This window comes from Homalodisca vitripennis, chromosome 4 (assembly GCF_021130785.1).
Source record: "Homalodisca vitripennis isolate AUS2020 chromosome 4, UT_GWSS_2.1, whole genome shotgun sequence".
Classification (NCBI taxonomy): Eukaryota; Metazoa; Arthropoda; class Insecta; order Hemiptera; family Cicadellidae; genus Homalodisca; species Homalodisca vitripennis.
The window spans coordinates 47001449-47024841 of NC_060210.1; the positions used below are offsets into that span (position 1 = coordinate 47001449).

Below are 23393 nucleotides of genomic sequence, written 5' to 3' on the forward strand. Positions count from 1 at the left end.
TATTGCTTTTGTCAACTCACTCTCTTGCGTTATTGAACTTTGGTGTGAAATGTAACTCAAGGAACCACATTTTAGTTGGCAGTACGTCCTGTAACTCCACGAGTACCTAACCTAACCTCTCGCTGATTTAATATGCAAAATAAACATCATTCTGAGTTTATAGTATAACAAAACTGCCATAACAAAGTTTGTATTGCTTTTGTCAACTCACTCTCTTGCGTTATTGAACTTTGGTGTGAAATGTAACTCAAGGAACCACATTTTAGTTGGCAGTACGTCCTGTAACTCCACGAGTACCTAACCTAACCTCTCGCTGATTTAATATGCAAAATAAACATCATTCTGAGTTTATAGTATAACAAAACTGCCATAACAAAGTTTGTATTGCTTTTGTCAACTCACTCTCTTGCGTTATTGAACTTTGGTGTGAAATGTAACTCAAGGAACCACATTTTAGTTGGCAGTACGTCCTGTAACTCCACGAGTACCTAACCTAACCTCTCGCTGATTTAATATGCAAAATAAACATCATTCTGAGTTTATAGTATAGCAAAACTGCCATAAACAAAGTTTGTATTGCTTTTGTCAACTCACTCTCTTGCGTTATTGAACTTTGGTGTGAAATGTAACTCAAGGAACCACATTTTAGTTGGCAGTACGTCCTGTAACTCCACGAGTACCTAACCTAACCTCTCGCTGATTTAATATGCAAAATAAACATCATTCTGAGTTTATAGTATAGCAAAACTGCCATAACAAAGTTTGTATTGCTTTTGTCAACTCACTCTCTTGCGTTATTGAACTTTGGTGTGAAATGTAACTCAAGGAACCACATTTTAGTTGGCAGTACGTCCTGTAACTCCACGAGTACCTAACCTAACCTCTCGCTGATTTAATATGCAAAATAAACATCATTCTGAGTTTATAGTATAGCAAAACTGCCATAACAAAGTTTGTATTGCTTTTGTCAACTCACTCTCTTGCGTTATTGAACTTTGGTGTGAAATGTAACTCAAGGAACCACATTTTAGTTGGCAGTACGTCCTGTAACTCCACGAGTACCTAACCTAACCTCTCGCTGATTTAATATGCAAAATAAACATCATTCTGAGTTTATAGTATAACAAAACTGCCATAACAAAGTTTGTATTGCTTTTGTCAACTCACTCTCTTGCGTTATTGAACTTTGGTGTGAAATGTAACTCAAGGAACCACATTTTAGTTGGCAGTACGTCCTGTAACTCCACGAGTACCTAACCTAACCTCTCGCTGATTTAATATGCAAAATAAACATCATTCTGAGTTTATAGTATAACAAAACTGCCATAACAAAGTTTGTATTGCTTTTGTCAACTCACTCTCTTGCGTAGTATTACGTGGTGTGAAATGTAACTCAAGAAACCAAGGAACCACATTTTAGTTGGCAGTACGTCCTGTAACTCCACGAGTACCTAACCTAACCTCTCGCTGATTTAATATGCAAAATAAACATCATTCTGAGTTTATAGTATAACAAAACTGCCATAACAAAGTTTTAATTAACATGCTTTAGCATATTCAATTTTTATCTAAGAAAGAAAATTGGGACTTTATTGTTAAAATACGTGTTTACTTAAATTACACAAACAAATAAAAAGTACTAGTGAAAAATATTATAATGTCGGAGTTGAGAAATCCAAATTCTAGCCAATGCCTGGGCAGGATATGTCGAAATAATTTTTTAATAATAGGAGCCGAGAGCCAATATTCACTGTACTCGTATAGGAAATTTCTCCTAACAAACAAATTGATATTCGCCCGCACTAGTTTTAGTGAGGGTCAAAGAAGTGGGGGAAGAGTATCAAAAGGGTTAAAAAATATGAAAAGAAAACTTTTTCTCAGAGCTTGATTTTTTCCTTGACACATTAAAAATCAAACTCGGGCTCATAAGTGTTCTAGTTAACAAAAGTAATTTTTAAACTGCAAATGATATATTTGGCTTCCATTATTGGCGTAACGTGTTCATTCGTATTTTTAAAACAATATTTATGTATATACACTACGTATATTCAATTTACAAAGCTAAATTCTTCCTTTTACGGAGAAGCAAACATTCAATAACGCAGGTGATGGAAGTGGTGCCAAACAGTATTTATAATGCCCCGTAAACTAAAGTAAAGTTAGTTATAAAGTGCTGGAAAGCATTCCTGGATGGCTTTGCCTTTGACGTAGCTTTGTTACTTTACTTATATAATCAAACTACTTGGTAGTGGTTCTACTTTAGCAATACAATTTTATGGAATAATTAAATAATGCTCCACGATTTCAAAGTCTGAGTAGAAAATACACCATTTTATGTTTTATTTTAAAAAAACTGTATATAAATTCCAATAATATATTAAACATCATATACTCATTAAATAGTATTGTAACTTTTCATAATAAATAAATAAAATCTATAGTTTAACATTCACAAATGTGTTGAAAAGAAATGAATTTATTCGTGATCTTACGTTGAATTACTGATAATGGTAAAGGAAATGCGAACGTCTCCTCGGCCTGGCGTTGCCCTAGTAACCAGTCACCGTTGTCTTTCTCCACGGAAGGGTGTGTTATTGTTTCGCCGCGGGTTACAGCATGTCATAAAACCTCATCTATCAAGTTTATATTCCCCATCTTCAGGGGAGACCTCTACCAGTCACGAGTCACCTCTTTATTTTATTTTAAATAGAGTATTTTATTTATGAGACCTCCTAGGGATGGAGTTATACTACTTTGTATAACGAAAATACATATTAAAATACAATAAATATGTATGTGTGAAATACACGATAATGTATGTTCGTTGTCCTGGTGAAGGCGGTTTTTTTGTCATGTTTGTCTTTTACATACTTATATAATTTAGAACCTTACATCAGCGTAATATAGATATTCATATTTAACGTTTTATTAGTAGAAACGCTTAAAATGTCTAAAGTAAGTTACAGCTAATAATAAGCTATCAAGCTGTTTGAGAGATGTGGTTAGCAGACACACACACACTTAATTTATGTGTATATCACTTAATTTACACTTAAGTCATGGATATACACTATGGTAAACATCCGTTTCTGAGCTGACATTTTGCATTTATTCAATTTAAAGATCCAACAAGACGTGTAGTCTGATGCCGATCTTTTTACCTAGGGATTATACCTTAATAGACCTATAGCTTTGAATAAAAGGTAAGTGGGAATACCCTAAAATAACGGAATTGCCCATAAAGTATTATGTAGATCGCATATTCCACCTCTGTAAACTGGTGAGGGGGTGGGAGAATTTGAAGGTAACAGTTGAAATGAAACGTCCATGGTCAATTATGCTAATTTCTAGATTTTATAGATTGGATTGTAAACGAAACAAATCTGCAAATTTCAACTATTCAAAGAAGTTGAAAACTCGTACGAGTAAAGAAAATATATTAAGATTTGTTTCTTAGTTTTTTGCTTATTTATCTCAAAACTGAGTTGTAACTGGCCGAATACTATTTATAACATGAAGAATAATGAAATTCATTTATAAAACGTGAAGTTTGGTTCCAAATTTGTATTCTGAGTACTTTTTCTATGGATTGAGATACCTAGTATAGTAATGTTAATAATATATCATTTTTGGGAACAAATAAGACTTTTCAAACATATTTTTTTTAAAGTTTCAAATGTTTCTGTTATTTAATATAACATTACATTAAAATTTCTATCATATTTTATATTTAAAGAAATTCTGACGTATTTAACTGATAATAGTGAAGTTGAAGGATCTTTGTTACAAACCATATTGTTAACACAACATCCTCAACTTTCCATTTATGGTTTCGAAATAGTTAGTGGTAGGCAATAAGTTTTCTAAAAACTATCCTAATGTTATTTGCATAATATACGTAGTTTGAAGAGTATCATCCAGTTGTGAGGTGAAACGTATTTTTGTTTATTTTTATGCTGACTTACACTAGTCAGCATGCCTCTCTCTGACCTCTACCTGGACTGATCTCAGCTTTTTCATTACAAAATTTCACCAGTTTTCTTCCGGGAAAAATACGATTTTATAAGTGATGAGATATGCAATAACGATTATTTAACTTTGTAGTATAAGTACTGTTCTAACTCTAAAAGAATTGTTAAAGATGTTAAGTAGGAACCATACATCATGCAACGTACTAAGTGTAGTGCTATTATTTATTGTTGTACGAGAACCTTCAAAATAAATGTAGCTCTTTAAACGTACATTGCATTAATTCTGCAATAACTATAATTAATTATTCTATCCGTTATGCAGAGGCACAATGTGCAGTGTAGAATCCTATTCGTATTTATTATGTATAACAATAGTTCTATTTTTTTTTAAGTCGAATTAGTCGTACTAAAGCGAAATGGTATATATTGCAGTTATAAAATAAATTTTGATTTAATTTGATTTTGTTTTTCCTATTTTTAGGATTTTATTTCAGAGCGTTACTGTAATATTTATGATCGCGTTTATTATAATGAGGGCAAACCTTCTGTATATACTTAATAGGTTGGTCTCTAGAAACAATAATCATTGATACATTGTATAAGCAGTTTCATTAATTTAGAGCTGTTAGTAAATTAATCTGTATGTGTAATTGCTGGGTCGGAAGAGGCTGATGTGTCTCAGCGTATTACAACAACAACAATATAAACTGACCATCGACGCACTTTGCTTTATAGGTCGGAACAGCCATAAACTTACCATAATTATAATTCTGACCATCACGATCGGCGCAAATGGACAACACCCGAAACATTTGCGCGTGAATTTGTCGGATTTTACTTGCAAAAGAAATATGTGGTTTAATTTTTAATTTTAAATATATAAAGTCATGTTTGAAAAATATAAAAATCTGTGTTACAGTTCGTCTATTCTCCCACTACTTTTTCAGCTAAATACACACAGTAATCACAATTTTAGGTGTCAATACATTAGAAATGCTCGCTAGTCCAACACTCTTACCAGTAACAGTTTAATCAATACACCTGACAGAATGTAACAAAATATTAACACAAAAATACAGACAGTCGGACAAACTTACCTTTTCAACTTCAAAAAGAGAAACATAAGTTTTTAATCCACTAGTACATTTCTGCCAAAATTTATTGCTCACATGATTTTAAGAAGTTTCTGCAGACTTTTAAAACAGCTTCGGTTCGATGAAAATCCAATGCCCTCAACTTCAACTGGTGATGTGAGTATTTATAGCCTATCACAGGAACATGATCTCAATCGTATCTTTATATTTATAATAATCAAAGTATGGATTATTGTATTGCGCCCATTCCAGTCGTATTCAAGTGTTTATATAGTTATTATCGTTTATTAAATTGTATATTGTAAAAACTCTCCCGAGCTCATACACCGTCATAACGAAAATAGTGTCTCAAATGTTGGATGAAAGTCAATTTCTAGTTACAATATTTGCACAATCTGGTTTTATTATACGTACTAAGTTATCTGTAAGCAATTGAATACCCACAAAAATAGTGTTATTTACAAGTAATACACGATAATAAAGCTAGTAATCAACAACAAAGTTTTCAATATGTTTTTAGTGTGGAGTCGCCTGACGATCAAAGCTTTGAAGGGCTCACAAAAAATTTCAAAAGGGTTTTATTGCTAATTACTAGTTTTAAATTATTCCCAGTTACTCCAGGTGTACAGGCTATTGAATAGTTAATTGCTTTCTGTATAACTCTTCGCTTAATTGAAATGAAATTGAATCCCGTATTACATTCTCGGATGTAGATATTATCTTCGGTTGACCCAGAAATGCACGGGTGTTTTGAACTCTCTAGTTTTAGTGAATCGATCGTGAATAAAACATGAAATGTACCTCGCAATATGAAAAGAGTGAGTGCCACCAACGGATGCATATTGCATGTCGCCTCTCTGGCATCGTATGAATGACAAGTAATGGTTTATGTTTGGGCAAACCCTATAAATCAGCGCTTAAATGAATGTAAAATCACTTACTACACTCGGTCTGCGCTAAATGAACTGGATTTGTCTCCTATATTGCTAAAATGGCAGAAAAAATAGCAACTTGGCACTCTCCGACTGATTGCCAATTAATGTAGCGTTTCATTACTGTAATAACATGTTTAAATATCTGACTCAATATCAATGTGACAGATATTTTCCTTCCTCTTAGAGCGGCCTCAAACATCTTATGCTGTCACCAAGAGGAGTCACATTTAAAGAGTTCATTTTAACACATGACGATATTACTCCAGATTCCAACACTCGTCGTGATGCGTCACATTCCAGATATTAAAATATTTTTAAGGTGCAATGGACATAGAGGAAGCGTTCGAATTTTGATAGTTTTACATTTTGAGGGTGCTTAATACATAATCTTTGTCCAAAAACATTCAATATTTTGGTGTAGTACTTTTATTTTGCCTTAGTGTAGTAACATTCTCAACACACCTTAAATTTCTTTTGCAGCTACTCTCATTAAGTTGATAATCTTCACTACGTAAAAATAAAGTTTTAAATATCTTATAAACAATATGGTGCCTGGGAGGGGCAAGATACGACTTTAAACATTAAGCTTGTGTATGCAGTATGGCTCTGCTTATTGATCAACTTAACAAATCCTTGTAAAGATGTTAGATAAGTCCTCCACTAAGAAGTAATTTCGTATTCTAGTCTACTACATACAAGTGAAAAGTATATTGGTATTAGGTTAGCTAGTGGCCCAATATATTTTAAATATTGGAATTTGAATAATCAATATAGACATATTATATTTGAAATTTCAATTTTCCCGTTTGCTCCCTTGTCAATAAATAGTTCAAGATATTTTTTATTATTACAATGATTTATTTTTAAACTTTCTGGCTACACACATTTTTGATTAAACACTCTATAACTTATATAACTTCATTTTTATCCCCATCTCTAAGACTAAAGTTCATATATACAGTTTTTTCTAGATTAAGGAACGTTGTATTTACTACAAACCACCATTTTAGTAAGTTTAGATCTGTATCGATTCCCTCCTTCATAACGAAACTATTGTGTTCACATAACACAGCGTTGTGTCATCTACAAAAGAGTAGGAATTCAACAAATCTTGTGTTGCAGAGATTATTTATACATATTATTTATATATATTAAAAACAAAATGGAATCTAGTACCGACCCCTGAGGAACCTCATACTCTATTAAATATGATCGCATAAAATTCCGCTAACTTTGACTGCTTTTTTTTAAATAACATCGGAACAGATGTAGGCTACTCCCCTAATGCTAACAGTTTTACAATTCATCTAGTACTATACACCTCAAAAGCTATTTTATGTCTATAAATAACCCAGTTACCGGTTTTGTTTTTATTTAGGCCATTATTACATCTATCAATTTTTTAATTTTTAATCACTCTTTAAAACCAAAATGTATACTCCTAAAAACTGTATCCCTTAAGAATGTTACTATTTATTTGACAACCTTCTCAGTTGTCTTAGAAAATATTTGCATTAAATACTGTATGGAATTTTGGCATGAAGTAGATAATTATTGCATGAATACATCATATTGCTAGAGGAAAGCAAAAAAACTATTAAATATTTTGGCATTTAAAAATAAAATTATAAATAAACTGGAGATATCTAGTTGGTAAGCAAAATGAATTTATTCATATCTCGGAAACATGAATTATCTTTTTTATTAAAATATGGTGGTTAATGTATTTTATTTTAAATAAATAGTTGCAAAAGCATAATTGCTTTATATAAAGAAGGGTAAATACTTGATACGGTTTCTGCTTGGTGATAAACCTGAGTAGTAATATCCATACTGACTGCTGAAGACGGATAGTAACATGCAGGTGCAGGTGAAGTAGATTATGCAGTGATATTAGGTACACAAAATGGTAAAACTGACACGTTTCTTTGGCCGCAGATATCAGACATATTACCTGACTCATGCATTATTCAACGGTTCACCGGCCACCGTGATGTATGGTTCAGCTGCCGCAACATGGAACTGCTCACCACTCCGCTACTCTGTCCATTATTTACTATAATAAAAACCCGACGGTAACGTTAAGTAACTTTCCAACATTTCTGTAAGATAAATGGTCAGTCTCACAGGGTGTTATTGGCTTTTGTAACTTGGTTCTACTATAATGTACCTTCATTACTTTTTGTGACATTGATGCTATAGTATCGATGTGCTATTTTATATGCATTTTGTCTATTTCGCTGAGATCAACGCTAAAAGGTTTGATAAGACATAAAACATTCATCAGATAACAAGTTTTGTTGTATATTGAGATTCTCAAAATAGTCAGAAAGTAAGCTGCATGTACTTGGTTCCTGCAAGTAAGCTGCAGGTACGTTTTATGCCATTTTCTGTCTCCAGTATCTGGCCGACCCCCAAAAAGAAATGCCAATATACAAACCAATATCTGATACCACTGATTTTCTATCTACAATCATAAAATTGGAATATTTTTAAAATTATAACAAAAAATAGATTATATTTTATATATTATTATATTATAGCAGTAATTATATGTTAAATTTCTCATTTTAATGTCTGCTTACGTTCAAGACACATCCATATTAATCGCTGGATTTGTATCGAGCAGTGGACACAGCTATAAATAAAAAATTCCATTGTTGGGTTATATATAGTTTAATAAATCAACTCGTGTCATCAATAAATTACATAAAATACAGTCTGAGTAGTTTACACAATCATGAATGTGCTTGTTTACGTATATGCACATGCATTTCAACTGTACAAATCCAGAAACAAAAACTATGTGGCTTTCCTTGTCAGGACTGTTCATTTTGATTTCTGACAATTTACAAATTGCGTTTGAGACCGCATTTACAAATTTACAAATTGCATTGTGATATTTATTGTATTAGAGGAGCTTGGTTATGTGTCAATAGAGAATTGAAACACTTAAGTAAAGTTGATATAACATTGGATTTTTATAAACTTTGTGTCATCTGTAACCTTGTAATTATTTTAAAGTAATTTACATTTTATTCATAAACAAAAGTTAAGATTCAAAAACAAACTTTCCATTTAATTTTACAATCGACTATTCATGATTACCACAAACCACCTGTTGAGATAAAACTTGACATTAACGTTATATGGTGTCCGCTAGTAAATAATATATTGTGTTTACAACACAAGTTTAAATTTAAGAATAAATATCATTCGTACCGTTTAAATTTAATCTTGATTTCAGTTAAACTAAACGAAGTGTAGCTCAGTAATGATTTGCTTCCTTGTTTTAAGTGCCCAATGACAACGTTCTAGATCAAATGAATAAGTGATCAAAAGATACAAAGACATAACATTAACTCATGGCTTAAGTTCATTATAGTTAAGAACACTTCAAGTAGTAATAGGCTTCCTCGACAATACCAGTACTCCAGTCCCACTCTGCCCTGGAAACTTGCTCCATTTTACTCGTCATCAACGTGGATGCTTACCGTAAACCTTATTAGCATTTTAATTTAGTGTTTACATTAGTTTTAAAGTACTTTTTTATAGCAAGAACTCTTTGTTGTTTAGCTTTTTGTACCTGGTACGTCTTGTCTAAACTGACATCTCCTGGTGATTTAGTCATTCATCTTAGGACTCATATATTGATTTATATATAAACAATACTACTAAATATTAAACGTTAAAAGTCTTTTAAAACTATGTTATTAGTAGATGTCGTAACTATTTTTAACCCTTCGACAAGTAATTCAACAACAACAAGCTCTTTAACCAGGTAATTAATAGGATTCTTCCTTGGACCTAGCGAAACATATGTACCAAGTTTCAAGTAATCTCTTTTTAAGGGTCATCGGACGAACAATGATCCCGACTTTCTATATTGTTATAAATAGTAAGAGTTTGAAAAATAACTGATCAGACAGATCTATTTTATCTTTCTATGTAGAACATGAATGTTCCAACATAAAAACCCCATACAATCCAGCAAGACTAAAACCCCCTAATACGAGTGGGTAGTTGTTCAAACCGCACAACTTTTAATTGACAAATTTTCTTTAAAGTTCCTTTATTACAGTGTTGCAAGACTTGTGGTACACCTATATAGTTGAAGGCTCACAGAATATGAGCGTAATAGCTAATCCATAAACCTTTCAAGAGGTGCCATAATTATCTTTAAACAACCCATTAACTTTGCCTGTTTAAAATCCCAAATTGTCTATAAATATTATCAACTACATCAGTCATCATTTTTATGTTATTTCTCAATCATATATTGTGTAATGCTGTAGATTCAATTCGACGTTACATTTCCTTTCCGTAAATAGTTCAAAAAGAAAGTTATGAAAAATTAAATACGGCTCATACGTTTCTGTTCATCAGACCGACTGTGTGAGTAATCACGTGGCACAAACAGAAGCACACTATGTTTTCTGGAGTTCATAGTGTACAGTCACTGATACTCTCCAGTGCTAAGTCAACATTTGCTACATCAACAGTGTTGTCTATTGTATCCGACTGCGACGGTTACCAACAAAATTTATCAATCATTCCCAATATTAATAGTGTCTTATTGATTAATACTAGTTGTGTTATCAGTGGAATAAAGTTCCTGTAAAGTAAATATTTTATATACTTTTTATAAACTCTCCCTTCACTTGAAATGACTCCACCAGTTGGAATCACACTAGACATAACCAATATAAACACATGTTAACTATCACCTTTTGACTAACAGATGTATCTATATTTAAAAAAAGATATATGGTTTTTAGATATATGGTCCTTGAACATGAACTAAATGAAGCACCCACAATAAATTAGTAAATGAAAAATTAGTATTACAATCTATCTTAGACTCCTGCAGTCAACTATTTTTCAATTTATTTTTATTCGAATTTTTGACACTTTAATAACAAAATATTTCTTTTTATATACTTCCATTATTAAAAAGCCATCCAAATAAAAAAGTGTTGTAATAGATTTACTATTTAATCAAATGATTTATATTAATTATTTATTTATTCTTATTGTAATTAAACGACTTGGGGTAAATTATAATTTTGTTGGCTGAGCATTATCGAAGTCTGTCACTCAAGGGATTGGAAAGGTTAATTTCTGTCTGCCTAGCTGTATGTCTGTCCGAATATTGAAAACAAAATTACTTATAGATTTGAAATTTTGCTGGAAGCTTCATTTATATATAGGTAATACCAAACCGTTATAAAAAGTTTGCATTGGTAATATGGCCAGCCATGACAGCAACACGAAAACAGTACAATAAATAAATTTATAAACAAACTACTTAAATTATATAACGTTTTAGCATGTTGAATTTGCATTCATTGAATAAATATTAAAAATAATAGAGGTTAAAGTTAGTGTTACAATTCGGTGACAAGATTTGATTTTGGCGTACTCTTACCCTGCAGTACTCAATATGCCTTGTACATTTTTTTTATTTTAATACTCTATAAAACACAAGTGGATGGAAATTGTGAATATATCTTGTGGGAAGATGTCGCCTATGGATTTAAAATTCTAAATAAAACTTTATTTATACATAGACAAGAATTGAGTTCTATAATGGTGCATGTCCAACAAAAGTGGATATGAATGAGCGCCATTGAAACATGTCACCTAATAGGTTGATAAAATTTATCTTTTGTGTGCCGGGTGGATACACAAATTTCTTGTGATTATCTGTCTGTATATCTGTATGCAGAACATCTCGAGAGTAATTTGACCAATAAATTTGAAACTTTTCATGTAACTTCAGCGAAGCCTGTAGTATGGCGTACTTCTAACTTGTCCATAATTAAAGTCATTGTATAACAAAATTTCAAAACTGTACACAAACTTAGACAGAGGCCTGAAATATAATCGATTTTAAGGATATATTACCCAACAAACACCTTTGTACAAATATTTATTACAAAAATAGTAATTATACTGCTACACGAGAAATCTCAACTTTTATACAATTTTTTATAGTAATCCCTGCTTCTAATTAATGCAATTTTTTTATACATACTAAAATATTTCACTACAACAGATCCTATAGGTTGTGTTTTTGGAATTGTTTTTAATATTTGGCCTAATATTATTGTAATCAATTGTAATGTATGCTACCACAGACTCTATTTGAGATGCTCATCCATTTAATGTGTGTTTTAATTGTTTTTTCTTGAAATTAAGGAGCATGAAAGAATAAAATGTTTATAAAGTATACATTATTTTATTATGTCAACACTTTTATGAAAGTCAACCTTTGGTTATACGTTATAATAATATGGGGTACTATTTTATAACAAACACTAGGGTGTTTTTTATCTGTCCATCACTGAAATCCGACATATACGAGTAATTTAATAACCAATGCTAGAGTATTTTATTTTAACACCCTTTATTAAGGCTGTTGAATCTTATTCAATTTTATTTGAAAAAATAGACTACTTTTAAAAGTACATCGGGACATTTACCTACTGTTGTAGATATCGGGAGGGCATTTGTTATGTATTTTAAATTTCAGTTAATCATTTATCTGAAGTTAAATTTCACTCAGACTATAAGCGTATAATTCAATTAAACTATTACTAGAAATGTAGAGAATTATATACGATATCGAAAAGATGTGCAAGTAACATGTAGATAATTAAGTCTAAAAGCTATCAAACTTCCAATCAACTTTCAATCAAAGGTTCAATTAAGTTCCAATCAAACCAAGCAAACACGGACATATCGTAGAACTTGAAAACTCGCTTAACTGTACACACTGCAGTGACAGATGTGACGACGTGTTGATGGTTGGGGAGGGAGGACGTGAACTTAGGAAATGCGAGAACTGTGTACTAACCACTCCTGATGAGCCGTTAACACATTTCCGTAGTTTATTTCTCCTAAGATCATACTTTTTCGCTCTCAAATTTGAAATCATCTACTGGGATCTACACACATTAAAAGGATACATAATTAGCTCAACTTATAAAATTAATAAAAAAGTGCATTGAATACTTTCGACATTTAACTTCAACAACAATAGCATTGGAAGGCAACATCTCCTTATAAGTGTAGACATTCTCCCCCTAAACTGTTTTCTCAGTGGAATCCCACAGCTTATGGCGGTGATTGGTCGTCGTCGCTGTGGTAGAGTCGTCCGAGCTCGGGAGCTGTGATTGTTTCTCCACTGAATATATCCCTCGTGTCCGTTCAAAGAAGAGAATGGGATAAAGCTAAATAAACATCTAGAAATGTATACATTTAATACACAGTTATATATTATTTAGAAATGATTGTAGTATTACAATTACATGAGCAATTTTATATAACACTACTATTTCTGAAATATCGCTATATTTAAGTCTGTAATTATAGCCTACTGATACACCTATTTACTTCGGTAAATTAGAAATGTTTAACAATTTGAGAAAATTCGAATCCCTGCCGTATCATAAAACCTAATCGTAATTTCTATCTCGAAACCAATAAAATCTGTTTATTGCTATAGGTAATAGTTTAAAGTTTTTACAAAAATATTTCAATCGTAAAGGTTGTATATTAGAAAAAAAAACAATGATACTATGTTATATACGATATAGAAGACTTTGCTGGGGTTACATGCAAAATTTCAAGTCAATAAATAACTATATTAGACTACATGTATTGCTATGTCACGTTTGGATCATGACGTGATTGTACAAAAAATGTTTGCTGACGCTCAGCCTAATAATTAAGAGAATTTAGAACATGCACCATTATCCAACTTGACTTTGATCATAATGAAATAAAGTATCATTTAAAATTGACAGTCTGTAGGTTAGTTTATTCTTGAGATGTCGCGCTGAGTAACAAACTCATCGACAGACTGAAATGCATTTTCTAGCCCTTCTAGTGAATGGCTGCACTAACGCTCAGTTAAAAATCCTGTTTTATTTGCCCGAAGTATCATAATTTTACATAATCGTCTCAATATTAATGGATTTTAATGCGAACAAGGTAATTTAAAGTGACTGGACATTTGAATCACCGAAGTATTTAGTCAAGTACTGCATTAAAAGTTAATCAAATTTAGGTCAATTTTTCACATTTTTTATAATGGAATTTTGTTGATTTTACTCATATATTACATTTATGTATTACTATAAAACATATATTAGGCATATTTTAATTATTATTTATTACGAATTTTCAATCTTCACTGTGTTTAATAAGCAAAATAGAAAACTGTCAAGTTATGCATAGTTAGCTATATATACTAACCTAATAACGATTTTACAAAATTTCTCCGCTCTGTCTTATAGTCAAACCGTTGACAAATAAAAACATATGTTCTAAAAATTACTTGGAAATACACAGAAAAGTATAGGTTTCGAGACATCACTTAGATAACTTGGTGAGTAAAATTCCTTAATTTATTTTACTTTATGTGTAGTTTTATTTTAGATTATCCGTAAACTGTTGAAAAATTATTAAAAGAAACCAAAATTTTAAATTTAATGACATGTTATTAAGTGCATAACTATGTAACTTTGAGCAGCAGTAACACTTCCATGAAATAAAGTAACATCAATATCAAAAACTTGTATTATTCAGACTAATTCAATTTGGTGACGGAAGATCGTATTTACATTTAAAACCCGTAATATGGATTCTTTCAATGTTAAATACAATATACCAGTTAAATATTTGTATAAATATCAATTTTACAACATTTTACAATTGTGTAAAAATTATTAAATTTATGACTGGCTAATTAAAGTAACGTATTGATCTATGATGTTCAACGCGAGAAGAAGTGACTTCAAAAGGTAGCATATATGTTTAGAATCTTATGTTGTTTCAGTGCTGAACATGTGAATGTGTCAACGAAGCAAACAAATTGGATTTGCCAACCGTGATTGAGTCTTCGGCAAATATACCGCTCACGTTTTACTGAGGCAGTGAACATTTTGACGTACTTGGACTTGTTGGTTTAACCATTATAGGTCTCTATTCACGTATATGCGGGTTATATTAATTGACTTCTGAAAGACTGGGTGAAACGTAATTTACTTTGGTGTATGTTTTAAAACAAATTTAATTTGTTAGATGAATGCATTACGGGAAGTGACAGTTATGGTAACAAATTTAAATATCATAATTTATTCCGTTGTATATTGTATAACTGTAAATACTAAAAATAGCACGTTTGTCAGTCTCAAATGTTTTATATAAACAGCTAAACGTTAAAAAAATACAATGCTGCTACCCAATGTTTTAACAATATTAAGTTTATTAAAATAATTAGTAAACTTACCTCCGTCAAACCCAAAATGAACGATTACCACTCATACGTGTTTACCACTCGTAAACACTTCAGAGATAACACTCCATCATCAGACTACAGTATAAAATTGAATCCTGTGAATGGCTTCGTTATTGTAGTAAAAACTGCTCGACACAACACAGAACCCAATTACCTCATCGGTTGATATTGGATATGACGGATGTAAGAATAGATACCTAATTAATTTATCAATTCGAATCCAAAGGGACATAATCAATGCATTTTATTCATTGCCGTGGTTTGTAGGGTATTTCAACTTTACAGTTCTAAAAAATAAATAGAATAACAAAAGCGATGATGATTTGTATAGTTAGGTGCTATAAATCCTAGGAGAATAAATGAATAATATTTAAGTTGGCAAAAAATCAACCTATTTCTTCCTATTTTGTCTGAAAGACATTTTATATCGTCAGATTTCAAACTGAATATTTCTGTGTTCTCAAATAAATAACACTTTCAGTTTATATGGTTAGTAGTTATACTGTTATTATATTAATCATGTTAATTTAACGTATATTAATTGTTAAGTAATCTTTCTGTACGTCTGTTCTAGGACCGACGATGGTGAACTATCCTCGACATCTAAAGAGTGAATGCTGAAATTTTGGGGTGAGCAAAGAGTATTTTATTCATAATGGCATATATCTTTTCAGTAAGTATAGAAACGATAAATCGCGTCATGTTAAAGTAAAAATTGTAATCTTTCTAGAAGTGATGCTGAAATTTTATGATTGTGTGATCCAGAAAGGCACGGTGATTCATTTTAATTTAGGATATGTATAGTATGTTTTAATCAACTTCAAGATTATTACAGATAGATTATCAGGTATCAATTATGAATTATTAAAATTACCAAGGTAATTCTATATATGTAATTTAGTTTTGTAATTTTAACTAAAAATTTAGAAATGTATAACACACAACTTTCTACACATTTAAATATCTGTTTAATAATGTTTAATGCTTAAATAACGTTTATACAGCTTAGAAACTATATTTTATAATAATGGTTCGTTGAAAACTTGTGTTTCTGACGTATATATTTGTATTATTTTGTGTATTCTTGTTCAATTAAAGAAAAAATATCATTATTAAACATTAATTGTAGGAGATATATTTGTTTGATTCATTAATATTCCATAAATAAAAGTGTATAAATAGCATGTAATTGAAAGGTTCAAAGTCCAATGCAGTGTTTTTAATAGATTTCTCTGCATTCAGTTATAGAACAACATGTTATACACAACCACTTCATAGATAATTTAAATTTGCGTAAATTTCAACTAATATTTGTGTGTACCACAAATTTGTATTCTTAAGTACTACTACAATAGAGCAGATTTCAAGGACCCAAACAGTTTTAGACAATCTCTTTTATCTCTTAGGACAAGAAGCTAAGGAAACTCCTAATAAAGCCTGATCCTAAAAGGACATTTGTACTTACTTCCGCATTGATTTTCAGCTTGGGTAAGATTGACCTCCTATCGAGACCCCATGAGGAGGTATAGGGTGTTTTATATTTCAGTCATGTCACCTTTGAGGAATGATAGGCTAGCTCTGTTTCAGCCTCCTCCAATCAAAGCAGGTAGAGGAAAGTGCTCCCTCACGATTAGGCTAACAACAGCCTTTAACACTACGGGAGCCCCACCCACTCCAACATTCATTCTCCGCAGTAGACTAGACTTATCGATTCACCCTTTACCCCAATACCTCGACATCTATGGTTGGTGATGTGCCACACCTGGACGGAGACCATGGGATTGCCCAGTTAAAAGTTACACAAAGATTTTGCTGTACACATTGTAGGTTCAACTAAAAGGTATAATATAGCAAGTAATTAAACTTCCTTGGGGACTTTTAATGTGTAGAAGGATTTTAAATTATTGCTTGAACTCTTTTACTCTAATTAATTACATTGAGCACCAGAACCAAAATATTTTGTCACGTAATTTCCCTGTACATATCATAGGTTAATTAAATGAAATGAAGTTGAAAATGAAATGAAAAATGTCTTTATTAGAGGTGACGTTATGACTCTAAAGTCCTCTCTACCACTTAACCTCATAAAAACTTGAACTAACATATATACATAAACATATATATAAATAAAAATAAATCCATTTATTTAAATTATACATCAAATAACAATTAAAAAAATCGTTTTGGCATGAAAGTTACAGGAAATGGTTGTTGAATTGAGTGATTGTAAGCAGGTAAAAGGTTTAATATTGTTAAAAGGAAATGCATGCATTTCGATTTCATGAAGCGGACCTTGAAGCTTGTGTTTATATAGTTTCCATAATAATTTTCAGAATGGTTGTTAAGTGCTCGGTATGGTTTTTCCACTGAACAAATATTACCTTAGGCTTTTAGTATTTATCGCTTAATACAACAATAATCCTATATAGTGGGTGATTTTGTTATTTTTATCACGCATAGTTCAGTTAATTTTAAATATGGCCTGCTTTAGATAAACGAAGATCTTTTACGAAGTCTTGTTTGTACAAACAAGAATATATATATATATATATATATATATATATATATATATATATATATATATATATATATAAGGTTAAATAAAAAGAAACAGGCAGTAAAAATGTCCAGTTCCGATAGAAAACGAACAAATAACATTATCCAGATGATTGATCTCTGGCATTTCAAAAATACACGTCCGTCAAATATCTTTTAAAGTGTGAAAAGGCTCATTGGTTTGGAAGTGTGAAATCAAATTTCACGGCATGAAAAGTTATGTGATTTATCAAAAGCGGTGGAGCAGAGAAAATGGCTTTAGCTACGAACAATATTTCCAAATTAAATATAGAATTCTAGGTTCATTAATAAAACATTATAGTAGCGGTGAGTGATAAGTGTGCATTAGGTGTGTAATGTGGATCACCTGGTTTGTCCTACAAAGCCACTGATGCATTGCATTTTAGCTTTCTAAATGTTCGTTCATAAATTCGTACAATTTTTAAGGGACAAATTTATTTTCTAATTTGTGTATTTCAAATATTTTTATAGATCAGTACTTTACATAATATTTTTAACTAAGCCTCAAACATAAAGACGTCTTACATATCATTTCTCTTTATTGTACTCTTAAGACAATGAACAGCTTATTAACGCTAACATAACAACAATACGTCGATAACTCATTTAGTACTTAATTTTCATTATGTTTTATCAATTAATTCTTCTATGATACTAAGACCTTTTCTGTTTACGTTGAAAAGCACTCAAGGATGTGGATTTACTTGTCGTGGGAATAATATAGCTGGTGTTAATTATAATTAATAAGTAAAATAACTATGGTTAAATCAGCGACTTTTTCAATAAAAGTAAACACAATTTAGCAGTCAATATTAAATATTAACGTGTTTGACGATACAGATTACAATTTGCACAAGTACATCCCATAATATACATGGTGATACTCAACATACAAATCCTGATATAACCATACTAATGTATAACAAAGGTATTAAATACCTGGATATATACAAGATTAATAACTACATCATTAGGACATTGAGTACCGTGCCGGTTTTTTGGAACGGAAAACTACCAAGAATATACAACTGTCGCATTAATCGCCAAGTGGCTGTATTTGGCGATCGATATTGGTGATGATTACACATACATTTCATTGTGAACAGTTACTACTACCACATTTGGATGTCATTAAGAAAGAGGATTGTAATTGTCACGCGTCTTCTCGCAGCCACTGGGGGGGAATCACCACTAGGGTTCCCCGAGGCAGATAAGTGAATTTTACTACATGCTCCAAAATGGAGACCAGAGATTGAAGATTTAGTTGTTGGATTATACAAACCAATATACCTAAAACTTTTGTTAAAGAGTTTGATCGTTACAAGTTTAGGTCTAGTCTCACGTGTTAGAAGAATTACTATTTGGATTGTCTGGGACAGCAAAATACACTTTTATAGATGCACCAAAATGGAGACTAGAGATCCGCAATCAACTATTTTGAATACTTGTCAAACTATATGCCTGGACACTTTTATGCCTTGTCTCAGTTGTTTAGATGAGTCACCAACAGTTTTATCTGAGGCAGCTAAATGTCTTCTAGATGTACCATAATACATCGTACATATCGCATGCTAACATTGTGCTAACTTTGAAAGAGAATGTTTTAAACGGTTTATATTATCACTTTTAAAGTTGTTCACTGATTTCTATAATAATAATTTGAGTGAAATGTATTATTTTTCCTCGTTATGTCTGTTCTTATTATCTTTTGTCTAACGTCATTTCATTGTTTTATATACATATATGTTGTTAATATTAGTAATGTTTGGCTTCTTTGGTAAAATGAAACATACTAAGTTTCTTTCTTGTACTGTGATAGGCATGGCTTAGCATGTATTTAACATTTGTTTGTAAAATGGTGTATACCGTATATAAATAAATAGAGACTAGATATGTAAGGTCGCTTAACCAGTCCATTCGTACCACGTACATAAGTAGAATGAATTAAAAGGAGCCTATTTTGTTCGGACCAGTACACTCCTATTTTCTTACCTTTCTTCTATTTTTTTTACGGTGCTGTACATTGACTGCGCAGACGCCATATTGCGCGTGCTGTGGTGTTAAGATCAATTAGTATAGAGCAGCAGTGAAGGTGTTAACTACATGTATTATATTGCAGTATGTATCTAGGAAAGCTACTGTACAATAAGTGCCTATGTATTATACATGTAGTTGACACCTTTCCCTTATGTAGATGTTTGAATGTTGATTATTGTGATTGTGAAAACAGATTTGGACGAACTTCCGGTGTAATATATTGAAATCAAACATATAAAAATGAAGATATCATTCCAAAATTACACCCACAAATATTCTTAGAAGATATTTATAGAAAGATTATTTACAATACACATAGACAATATTTTTTATAGATGATCAAATCACAGAAAGGAACTTGGCAAGCAGTGTCTCAGTACTATACATTTGCGTAAATAAATGTCCATTGTGTGATGCATATAGTAATGGCTATGGTATTATCTAACTTTTATTATAGTTGACAGCAGTGACGAAATCAATCCAATGAGTTTATTATTGTTGGACGGCGTATTTACCGTAGAGGAAGAGATAGAAACGGAAGGACCGCACAATAACGTGATTAAAAGAACCATTCATTCCGTGACCACAATATTATTATATCTGAGTGATGACATATCCTCAGCCGAGCTTGGCCTTTCTAATTTCAAAGTATTTCGTTCTGATAGATCTTCTGCCACAAGTTCCAAATCTAGTGGTGGTGGAGTATTGGTGGCTGTGAAAAATTCAATAATGGTTACCGAACTTAGTCCTTGTATTAGCACAACTGAATCTGTATTTCTTCAAATTAACAAGACATCGTTAAGTCCATCCATGTTTATTGCTGGACTTAACATACCACCAAATAAATCTGCTGAACCCTACTCGAACTTCTGCGACATTATTGGAGAGATTTTGAGTACTGATTATGATGTGGTACTGCTGATTGGCGATTTTAATCTCCCTGATGTTAATTGGTCTGACATGTCTCCACCTGCCAGCAATAAGTCATCTCAGCTATTGCGCGACCTGATGTCCTTGCACCGACTGTATCAGATTAATAGAGTCCATAATGCTCGAGGGGTTATGCTTGACCTTGTATTCAGCAGTGATGAGAAGTGTGTCGTCTCTCCTGCCTCTGATCCTGTCTTGCCTTCTGAAGCTGCTCATCCTCCTCTTCACATCGAGGTACCCGTACAAACCTGTGGGTCGGTGTCCAATGTTGCAATGAATTATAACTTTATGCGATGCAACACTCAAGAAGTTTACAACGAGCTTAGTCTTTGCTGTGGTGAGGTGTTTTATCATATACCTGATAGTCATGATTTTTTCGATAAGTTTCAAAAGACCATTCATGATATTGTTCTGAAGCATACTCCGTTGAAGAGAGGCGGTGTGTGTAGATTTCCATCATGGTTCTCTCCTGAGTTGAGGAGTGCTGTCGTGTGCAAAAAGATCTTGCACAGAAAATACAAGGCTACTGGTAACTATGGGCATTATTTAGAATTCCAGAGGGCCCGACACCATTGTAAGAAGCTGAGTGACCTTTGCCATGCAACATACATGGAGCGAGTTAACAACTCTATTCCTCTAAATATCAAGGCTTTCTGGAGTTTTGTCAGGAACTTGAAATCTGAGTCTACCAGAGCAAACGAATATTTCTCGGATGATCAACGTGAATCTAGTCCTGAGGGTATATGTAACCTATTTGCTGATTATTTTGCATCCGTATATAGACCTTCGGCTGACCTCATCCCTCAGTTTGACTTCTCTACCCAGATCAATATGTCGTCTTGTTCGTTTGGGGTTGAGGATGTGGAGAGAAAACTTTCTTCATTGGACACTTCCAAGGGAACTGGGCCTGACTTGATTCCTCCATCCGTCTTGCGCTTCTGTGCTCCCATTGTTGCGCCTCAACTTACAGTCATCTTCAATAGATTACTTGAGGATGGTATATTCCCTGATGGACTTAAGAGCTGTTTTATTGTGCCAATTCATAAGTCGTCTGATCCTTCTGATGTCCACAATTACCGACCTATTGCTATTCAGCCAGTTCTGGGGAAGATTTTCGAAAGCTTAGTTCTTGACTACGTGAGCTTCCAATTCAAAAATATCATAGCGCCGCAGCAACATGGCTTTGTCCGGGGTAGGTCAACAGTTAGCAACTTGGTTGTTTATGTGGATTACATTTTGTCTGCCTTCTCGAGTGGCGTTCAGGTCGATAGTGTTTATATTGATTTCAGCAAAGCTTTTGATGCTATCAGCCATGGGCACCTTCTGGCCAAACTTCACGGTTATGGTATATGTGGTAGCCTACTTTCTTGGTTTCACTCCTACTTAAATGATAGAACTTTCCTAGTTAGTTTCGCTGGCGCCCTGTTAAGACCTTTCACCGCCACTTCTGGTGTCCCTCAGGGGTCACGCCTGGGCCCCTTTCTCTTCAATCTCTATATTAATTACTTGGTCAAGTCATTAAATGTTGACTGCCTAATGTTTGCGGATGATGTCAAGGTCTTCCGTGCTGTTAGGGACCCTTCTGACACTGAGAGACTGCAGATGAACCTATGCTTAATTGAGAACTGGTGCATCACTAACGCTATGAGCATAAATGCCGCCAAATGTTCATTGGTTTCTTTCACTCGCTCTGCCCAACCTCTTGTGGTATCTGAATACGTGCTCAATGGAACTGTACTATCTCGCAGTACAACCGTCCGTGATCTGGGTGTCGTCTTCTCTGCAGATCTTAGCCCTGATAAGCATATTGACTTCATCTGCGGCAAAGCCGTACGAATGCTCAACTTCATACTAAGAGCTTCAAGGAGTGGTCTTGGCATTATGGCGTTGAATATCCTATATAAGTCCTTGGTAAGGAGTATACTTGAATACTGTTCTGTTGTCTGGTCTCCTTATCAGCACAATCACATTGAACGTCTGAACAGGATCCAGCGACGCTTCGTCCGAGCTGTCGGTGTTAGGCTGGGTCACAACTATTTTGATGTACCCATTGATCTAGTTGAGGCCTCTCTTGGACTTCTCCCTCTGTCTACTAGATGGCAACAGGCTGATGCTCTTTTCCTATGGGGAGTTCTTCGTGGCACGGTCGATTGTCCTGACCTACTCTGTCGCAATGATCTGCGAGCTTCAAGACTGACCCGCTCATGTAACCTGTTTTTTGGTCGGTCGCACCCCACCAACTACATCATGCACGGCCCTCTTCCACGTTTGCATCGACTGGGCAACCAGCTGTGTCGCCAGTTCGACTTCTTTGATGACAGCCAATCTGTGATCAGAGGAGTCTTCCAGAGTCGGGTTCCCCGGTGAATGTTTGTTTTCTGGAATGGAGCTCTCCTATATAAATAAATATATTATATCTCGAGCTTACTTATTGTTTTATGTTTATGTATGTTATCGTTGTTTCTTGTCATTGTTATGTTAGCTATTGCTATTATTGTTAAACTGTTATTGTTATTATTTATACTGCTTTCCTCGTATTACC

General features: G+C 32.9%; 1 protein-coding gene across 2 annotated transcripts in view; it reads left to right on the plus strand.

The window, feature by feature from the left end:
• LOC124359283 (acetylcholinesterase-like) overlaps positions 1-23393 on the plus strand; it is a 397002-nt gene that overhangs the window by 336927 nt on the left and 36682 nt on the right. For both annotated transcript variants that reach the window (XM_046811900.1, XM_046811901.1), the window contains one exon: positions 15882-15937. The gene's annotated coding sequence lies outside the window, so the exon portion shown is untranslated. The remainder of the gene's footprint in view (positions 1-15881; positions 15938-23393) is intronic.